Source organism: Kogia breviceps, chromosome 9 (assembly GCF_026419965.1).
Source record: "Kogia breviceps isolate mKogBre1 chromosome 9, mKogBre1 haplotype 1, whole genome shotgun sequence".
NCBI lineage: Eukaryota > Metazoa > Chordata > Mammalia > Artiodactyla > Physeteridae > Kogia > Kogia breviceps.
In genome coordinates this window covers 11570262-11578535 of record NC_081318.1, presented here as the reverse complement: position 1 = coordinate 11578535, position 8274 = coordinate 11570262, and the positions used below count along the sequence as shown (strand labels likewise).

Genomic DNA, 8274 nt, shown 5'->3' with positions numbered 1-8274 from the left:
ATGATGGAAGTGGTTGTGGGAATTATTCTGATGTTCACTCAGTCAACAAATAGTTAACATTTCTGATTGGTGTAAACTGCTTTTGAATTTCGGTGGAAAAAAGCAGAGTTACAAAGAAGATTCCAGAGCTTAAGTCATTATTTGTTGATACCTTCAAAAACAAAGAGTACATCTTTCACACACACATGTACTTGTGTATATACAGTTGCACAAACGCTTTATCCCTTAGTATAAGCTTCTTTGTTCTCAGGGGAAGCCCTCCTGTTTCTGTTTCTGAGTTCTTCTGTGTTTCTCTGTTCCTACAACTGAATTCCTACCCAGCATTCAGCTCAAGGCCCCAGCAACACAACTACACTAGAGTCCACCAGGACACCCTAGTGTGTGTGACATCCACACAGGCAACATGATTCAGCACATGGTGCCCACAGCTGGGCAGGTGCATGGTGACTGCCGTCTGCGCTACAACATTAGCCATGCCCACAAGCCAAGAGACCACTGTCAGCCTCGGGCTGACTGCTGCCCTGTAGTGCAGGGGGTCACCCACCATGTGATGGCCATAGGCCATTGCTGTCAGCAGCGGGCACTCAGTCCCCTCCAGGGCCAGGGAGGAGAAGAGCTGGGCCCCGCATTGAGTAAAGGAGATGGCTGTCTTCTCCGGGAGGAAGTGCACCAGCATCTGGGGAACCCCACTGGAGTTGTAGCAGATGTCCACTGTGGAGAGGTTGCGAGGAAGGAGTACGTGGGCGGGCGGAGGCGGGCGTCCAGCCTGATAAGGAGGCTGAGGAGCCCTTTGCCCAGCAGGGTCAGCAGATAGGCGGCCCCAAACGGGACAGAGTGCAGCCTGAATCTGCTGGTCCCTGGGGACGCCCATGAGGACAAACTCACTCACCCAGGTCAGGGTATCCCTCCTCATGGAGCAGGTGGGCCAGACTGCAGGAGGAGGTGCTGGGTTAGAGAGGCCAGAATCAGGATCAGGATTCACAGTCTGGGTTTGAACAGAGGACTTTAAATAGGACTGCAAGTACTTGTATTTTTCCTCCATTAGACTCTGAGCTTCTTGAAGTCAGGGACCTTTTCTGATTTTGCTTTTTATACAAAGATTTCTAACAAATGTTTCACAATAAAAAATTTTTCTTGGGTAAATGAATAGAAAGAGTTTAAAGTAGTAGTCTTGAGGATTATCATCTGATCCCAAGATGTAGGACTTGTATTCTGAAAGTCCTTATTACTCATGCTGGAGCAGGCGGTTTTCCTGCTTCTCCCATTATCCAGGCTGGGTCAGTGACAGAGAAAAAAAATCCCTCATTTGGTTCTCAGTGTACTGATTAATCAGGCTTAATCCTAGGATGATAAGATCAAGGCATCATTGTAGAACATTGTACCAACTATAATTATATCCCAGCTTCTTGGGATTTTGCTGTTTCCTTGGTGAAATGCCGGCATTTGTTTGAATGCTAAACTGAGTGATTAATGTGAGATGGACGTGCACATCACTTACTTGCAATGACAGCGTTTAGAAACTGACGGTGCCCGCTGATGCAGTCAGTAAGGGAGTGCCTCTGAAACCCTTGGAGCTTTGTTATGTGTAAATCCTTCTGTCGTAGCAAAGACGTGTTTGCCCTTGGAACACCTCCCTATTTACTTTGCCTGTCTTTAGCCTCTATCAAAGTATAAAGATGTCTTTTTTTTTTTCTTAGTAAAAAGGTACTAAGCAATTCTATAGTCTTTATTTCTCTATTAATAACAAGACCCTCTAGTCCCATTTCAGTGTTCACCTTACGTGTCTTTACAACACGTCGGGAGAAGGTAGTGCTATTGGCTAGTATGAGAGTAAGTAGAGACCACAGAGACACATCGAAGAGTCTGACTGCGGGGAAAGCCCTTTTGGATGTCCATTAGGGAAAGCTTGAGAGGGAAGGAAAAAACTCCAGGTTAAAGGGTTTGCCTATGAAAATCCCACAGGACCCAAAGTGGAAACCAGAGCAGTGCTTTCCACATTGGCTACACATTCGAATCACCTGGGGTGCTTTGAAAACTCCAGAAGCCCAGACCACACTCCAGAGTAATTAAATCAGAACCTCAGGAGGGTGAAACCCAGACATTAGTATGTTAGTAACTTTTAATATTTCCTGGTAACTAAAATGTAAAACTTTAATTACAAGTTTGAGAATCACTGCGTTAGAGGGAACTTTTAACCTTATTTTTGAAAACATAAGACGTAGGATTTTTTGAGAGAGGAATATGTTTAGAGATAAAACCAGTAGAGTTTTTGAGGAGGAAAAGTCTTTGACCTAAACTTCTCATTCTTTGTTTGAAAAAGTTGAGGCCAAATCCCACTGAATAGTGAAAAAGTGATCCTGGATTTCTTGCCGTTTGTGTGCTGGGTCTCCCCTTAGCTTTAGCCTTCTGAGGTCTGGTCCAAAACAAATGTTTTAGAATATCTTAGATCCAGGGAAGAGCTAGTTAGTATCAAATGAGACAATGTGAGAGAAAGCCCTTCATAACTTCAGAGAATTATCTAAATAAAAAGGATTTGTATTAAAGATATGAGAGATGGGTCACAGAATCCAATGAAATGGAAATGAAAACAATTCAACCCAAGTCTTTCTAACAGGGTTCGAAGATAGGGCTGTTGTTGGATGGGGGTGAAGAGGGCAGAGCAGCTGGATGCTACCCTCTGTCTTTCCTAGCTGGTTGGAACTTACCAACTTTCTTCTTTCAGTCCTTTTGTGGCCGGAAGGTGTCACTGTAGAAAATGCCCAAAATAGAAACTGGCTTTGGCACAATACCCAGCTGAGTTTCTGAACCCTGCACCTGGGATGGGAGCCCCTGGCTTTCCACAGAGCCTATTTCTTTTGTCACTGCAATAAGTAACTAAGCTATAGTCCCCGAATGTGGCTCATGAGTGCCAAAAACAGCAACTGAAATTCTCACCATTGAAGAGAATAAAACGCAGAGTGAGAGTCACAGAAAAGAATGTAGGCTGGGAGGAAATGCTAGGATCACCATTTCAACCTCATCATTTTACAAATGAGGAAACTGAGACTCAGAAAGCAGAAGTGGTTTGCTCAAGATCCTTCTGCCGGTTGGAAGCAAAGCTGGAACTGAATCTGAAATCTGAGGACCACATCCGCGTGTTCTTCCTGCTACATGACGTCGTGTCACCACTTGGAGCGTGAAGAGTGTATCACAGCAGCTGGTGGGGAGCAGCATCCCCACAGAATGACGTGTGGCACAGGTTTGTTTGATGGGGGAGGGGCGTGTCAGAAAAGGTGTGGTGTTTGGAGGCCCCTCCCGGGGAGCCAGGTGGAGACTTGGAACGGCCACCGTGTAGCGCAGGGGAACAGGCCGAAGAGCACTTCGGGCAGATCAGCGGACTGGCGGTCCAGTTCGTCAACTACCAGCTGACCTCTTGCCATTTTATCTGTAAAAGGGAAACATCCACCGCATAGTGTAATGGGAGGACAGAGCCCACATACCTTGGCTCTTAACTTATTCTGAAGCCAGGAGGTGGAACTGGAAAACCCCCTCCACTAAGCCCAGCTCTTTCACTCCCCTTTTCTGACTTCTAACAAGCAAACTGCTTGAAGGGTAGAGAGGGTGTTTTTTTCTTTTTATTGTGCCCTTTTCTAGTTCTAACAGAGACTGGCATATAGAGCCGGTGGACTGAATGAATGAGTGAACATCATATCGAGGAGTGGTTTCTTTAAAATTCATCCCCTCATCTAGGAGCTCAGTGTAGAACCTTATTACCGATGTTTTCAGAGTCTGCTCTGTGATACCGGCTCAAGAATGGCTCTGATCGGAAGGGTCTTTTGAGGGACCAAACAGTTGTTTCCTCCTGATTAGTAAGTGCCCTTTAAATACATTGAGTCTCTCTTGAAAGAGGCAAGGGCCAAGAAAAATGTCTAAATTCTAAAACTCAAACAATGGGATAAGTAGGAAAATAGTTTGGACTTTCCCCCCCTCTTTTCTAACCTACAACCTAATGAACTGATGTCTTCTTTGGATAAGCTAGATGTATGCGCTACTGCTGCAGCCAATACAATAAATTTTATTTTATATGTAAAAGATATGTTTTAATTATTAGGATTAGAAGGTGTCAATAGATTATTGTCCCAACTACGTCATAATTTAATGAAGGATTATAGCTCAACAAGTATAGAACCAACATCAGTTGACCCCTTCCAACTTTTAACTGGTTTTATCAAACCTCATACACAGAGTTTGTTCATTCAACTACTTGATGAGCATTTCTGTAGCCAGGTTGTGTTAGAAGGTGTACTAGAATACCACACTCCTCAAAGCTGGATGTTCCATAGACATGTGATGAGGGTAAAGGAAAATACATCAAAGTATAAGCACTGTCGGTTTGTTCTCTCTCACTAAGGAGGAAGAACTCCTGAGGTTTCTTTGCTGTAGAAATCACAGACACTGGGTAAAGGGCGGGCAAATGTCTAAGTGTGGAGGCTCTGGTTGGGGGAGAGAACTCTGAGAAGGAGTAGAGAAAGGAAAAGATAATCTGTTGATTTGAGGGGAGAAATTAATAGTCTAAAAATGAGAGTTAAAATGTGTTTCTCAGGGGATGGAGCTGAGTGCCTCAGATGGGAGTTGCAGCAGTAGGGGAAAGGACCAGGGAGGGGATTAAGGGGAGGCTGGAGGCTGCTGGTCATGGTCCTAGGGGGAGGGGGAGGCAGGAAGGGGCTGAGGGAGTGAGTGAGAGGGAGGGAAGGGAAGGGGAGGTCTTCAATAAAATTAAAAACAAAAGTTTTGCTGGACATTTCTCCAAAGAAGATATACAAACGGCCAACACACACATGAAAAGATGCTCAGCATCATTAGTCATTAGGGACGTGCAAATTAAAAACACAATAACAGGGCTTCCCTGGTGGCGCAGTGGTTGCGAGTCCGCCTGCCGATGCAGGAGACACGGGTTCGTGCCCCGGTCCGGGAGGCTCCCACGTGCCGCGGAGCGGCTGGGCCCGTGAGCCGTGGCCGCTGAGCCTGCGCGTCCGGAGCCTGTGCTCCGCAACGGGAGAGGCCACAACAGTGAGAGGCCCGCGTACCGCAAAAAAAAAAAAAAAGAAAAACACAATAACATATCACTTCATACCCACTGGGATGGCTACAATCAAAGAATCAGAACATAAGTGTTGTTGAGGAAGTAGAGAAATTGGAACCCTCGTTCATTGCTAGTGGGAATGTAAAACAGTTCAGCTATGGTGGAGAACAATTTGGCATTTCCTTAAAAAGTTAAACATAGAGTTACCGTATGACCCAGCAGTTCCACTCCAGGGTATGTACCCCAAAGAGTTAAAGACAGGTTTTCAAACAAAAACTTGTACATGAAAGTTTATAGCAGTACTATTCACAATAGCCCAAAGTTGGAAACAACCCAAATATCCATCACCTGATGATCAACAAAATGTGGTTATTTCCCTACAAGGGGACATGATTCAGCCATGAAAAAATGAAGCCCTGCTACACGCAACAATATGGATAGACCTCAAAAACATTATGCTGAATGAAAGAAGCCAGACACAAAAGATCACATATCGTACAATTCCATTTATATGAAGTATCCAGAACAGGCAAATCCATAAAGACAGAATGCAGACTCGTGGCTGTAAGGGCCTGGGAGGGGGGATGAATGGGGAGTGAGTGCTTAAAGGGTATGAGGTGCGCTTCGGGGTTGATGAAAATGTTATGGAACTAGATAGGCGTGAGGTTCCGAAACATTGTGAATATACTAAGTGCCACTGAATTGCACATTGTAAATGTTTAAAATCGTGAATTATATGTGATGTGAATTTTACCTCAATTTAAAAAAAAGTTTTGCTAGGAGTTTTCAAAGATACTTCATTTTCTCCTCCTCAATCTTTTGACATTTTCTCAACAGACTGATATCAAAGTTTGAATTGTTCTCAATTTATATTTTGTATATTTGCTTGTGGGTAAGACAAACCAGAAATCTGTAATATTTAGGTAAGAGATGCTTCCTTCTGATTTTTAAAAGTTGTTTTAAACATTGTTCTGGATAAAATATCATTGCCTCACTTTATTCTCACTTTACATTCTAGAATGTTTAGAGTTCAATCATTAACTGTGGGTTAGAAGAGTAGAGTGAAATTATCACTAACAGGGAGTTGTAATTCATTCTTTTTTAAGAAGCTTGGCTTATCTCTAATGGTACGTGGCACAATTCTTAGTCAAGCATGTGTTCTGAATACATCCTTCAGTTTTCATAAGAGCATATCCTTAGACCTGATTATGTAGAAAGATATTTGTTTGGGGTTATGCACATTTCACTTTCTGGCCAGCCACTTGCCACCCACTGCAAGTCGGAAAGGGAAACGAGCAGAGTGATATCCACGAGAGTCACACTGTGTCCGGTCCTGCTCGTCAAGGGTGTGGGGGTTATTACTGTGACTTTGGCTCCAAGTCCCCATGTGAATACCCCACCCTACTGAGCTGAGCTGGACCACGTGTGATCACATGATGAGCTTTGTACCTCTGGCCTAAGACCTGTTTGATCCCATGGGCACGGTGAATCTTGTAACTTAGAGCTTGTCCCCTCTTTTTTTCACTGATTTCAGAAAAGCTTTGACTTAGACATATGGTTGTAGAATTTAGGAAATAGACTTTCTTGGCGTAGATTTTGTGTACTGCCCAAGCTTCTGATTTAGTCTTCCTTTCTAATTCATATGTGCCAGTATATCTTTTTTTTCCATTTAATTTTCTAATAGGCTGTATGTATTTCTAAGTTGTTGTAATCCACATTTTATAGACTAAGTCAGGAACCAAAAATAGTGCCCAGAGATAAAATTCCATTTCTCTGTTATTTCAAAAGATAGTGTGGATTGTGGCCTCTCTCACCTGCCCCCTTACACACACGTGCGCACACATGCCCACACGTGCACATGTGCACAGTATGCGGAGGTGCCCTCCGTCTTCAGGGTGAGGCCCTCTTATGACAAGGTCACATTCTAATGTTTCGATTCAGAGCGCCTCGTCAGAGCCTGACTCAGAGCAGCCTTCACCTCCTTGCTCCTCAGACTGTAGATGAGCGGGTTCAGCACGGGGGTAAAAGAGCAACACCGCCTTGTGCTGCTTGCCTGAGGCCGTGGAGCCAGCCTGCACGTAGGTAACCAGGGCCGGCCCGTAAGACATGGAGACCACCGTGAAGTGGGAGGCGCAGGTCCCAAAGGCTTTGCGGTGGCCCCTGCCGGAGCGGGTCGGCAGGACGGTGGCCACGATGTGGGTGTAGGACGGTGCAACCAGGCAGCAGGGCACCAGCAGCACCGCCATGCTGGAGGCCCCTGTGACTGGCTGGTTGAGGGTGATGTCCATGCAGGCCACCCTGCTGAGTGCCAGTGTCTCACGGGCCACATGGTTCGGCACGTGGTGCCCACAGGTGGGCAGACGCACTGCGACCGCAGTCTCCACTGAAGCAGTAGACACACCCACGAGCCAGGAGACCGCTGCCAGCCCTGCACAGAGCCTTGGCCGCATCACTGCCACGTAGAGCAGGGCGTCGCAGACGGCCGCATGGCGATCATAGGCCATTGCCGCCAGCAGCAGGAACTCAGGGCCAGGGAGAAGAGCTGCGTTCCACACTGGGTGAAGGAGATGGTCTTCTCCTCCAGGAGGAAGTGCACCAGCGTCTGGGGAACCCCACGATGGAGAGGTTGCCGAGGAGGAAGCACATGGGAAGGCGGAGGCGGGCTTCCAGCGCGGTCAGGAGGCGGATGAGTCCGTTGCCCCGTGGAGTCAGGCGACGGGCGGCCCCAAACAGGACAGAGCGCCCAGCCTGCGCCTGCCCGTCGCTGGAGAGGTCCGTGAGCACAAACTCACCCAGGTCGGGTTGTCCCTCCTCATGGAGCAGGTGGCTCAGGCTGTCAGGGGAGGAGCAGAGGTAGGGAGGGGCAAGTAAAGGTCTTGCTTTGGGAGCCTGGGAGTAAGTCGTGGGCCAGGACTGGAGCACCCCCCCTCAGGTTCCTTAACCTCGGTGCGTAGGAGAGAATGCAGCGAAGATGCTGGGGAAAGGGACATTGGAGTTGTCACACGAGATCAAAGATGAAGTCCCTGTCCGCTCTTCCTTTTACATCTAGGATCCAGCAGTTACAATTACATAGGATATAAGCTGTTGGTGTAGAAGGAAAGATAGAGGGAAAAAGTGGTGGAGAAAAGGGAGAGAGAGTGATAGGAGAGAAAAAAAGGAAGGTAAAAGAGAAAGGAAAACTAAGGAAGGAAGGTAGGAAAACAAAAAAAGGA

The 8274-nt window shown here is 46.4% G+C and overlaps 2 pseudogenes; both read right to left on the bottom strand.

Moving 5' to 3' along the window:
- Positions 1-329: 329 nt before the first annotated feature.
- On the bottom strand, positions 330-913 carry LOC131762958 (olfactory receptor 2F2-like; annotated as a pseudogene).
- A 6073-nt stretch (positions 914-6986) lies between these two features.
- Positions 6987-7878, bottom strand: LOC131762177 (olfactory receptor 2F1-like; annotated as a pseudogene).
- Positions 7879-8274: the final 396 nt, after the last annotated feature.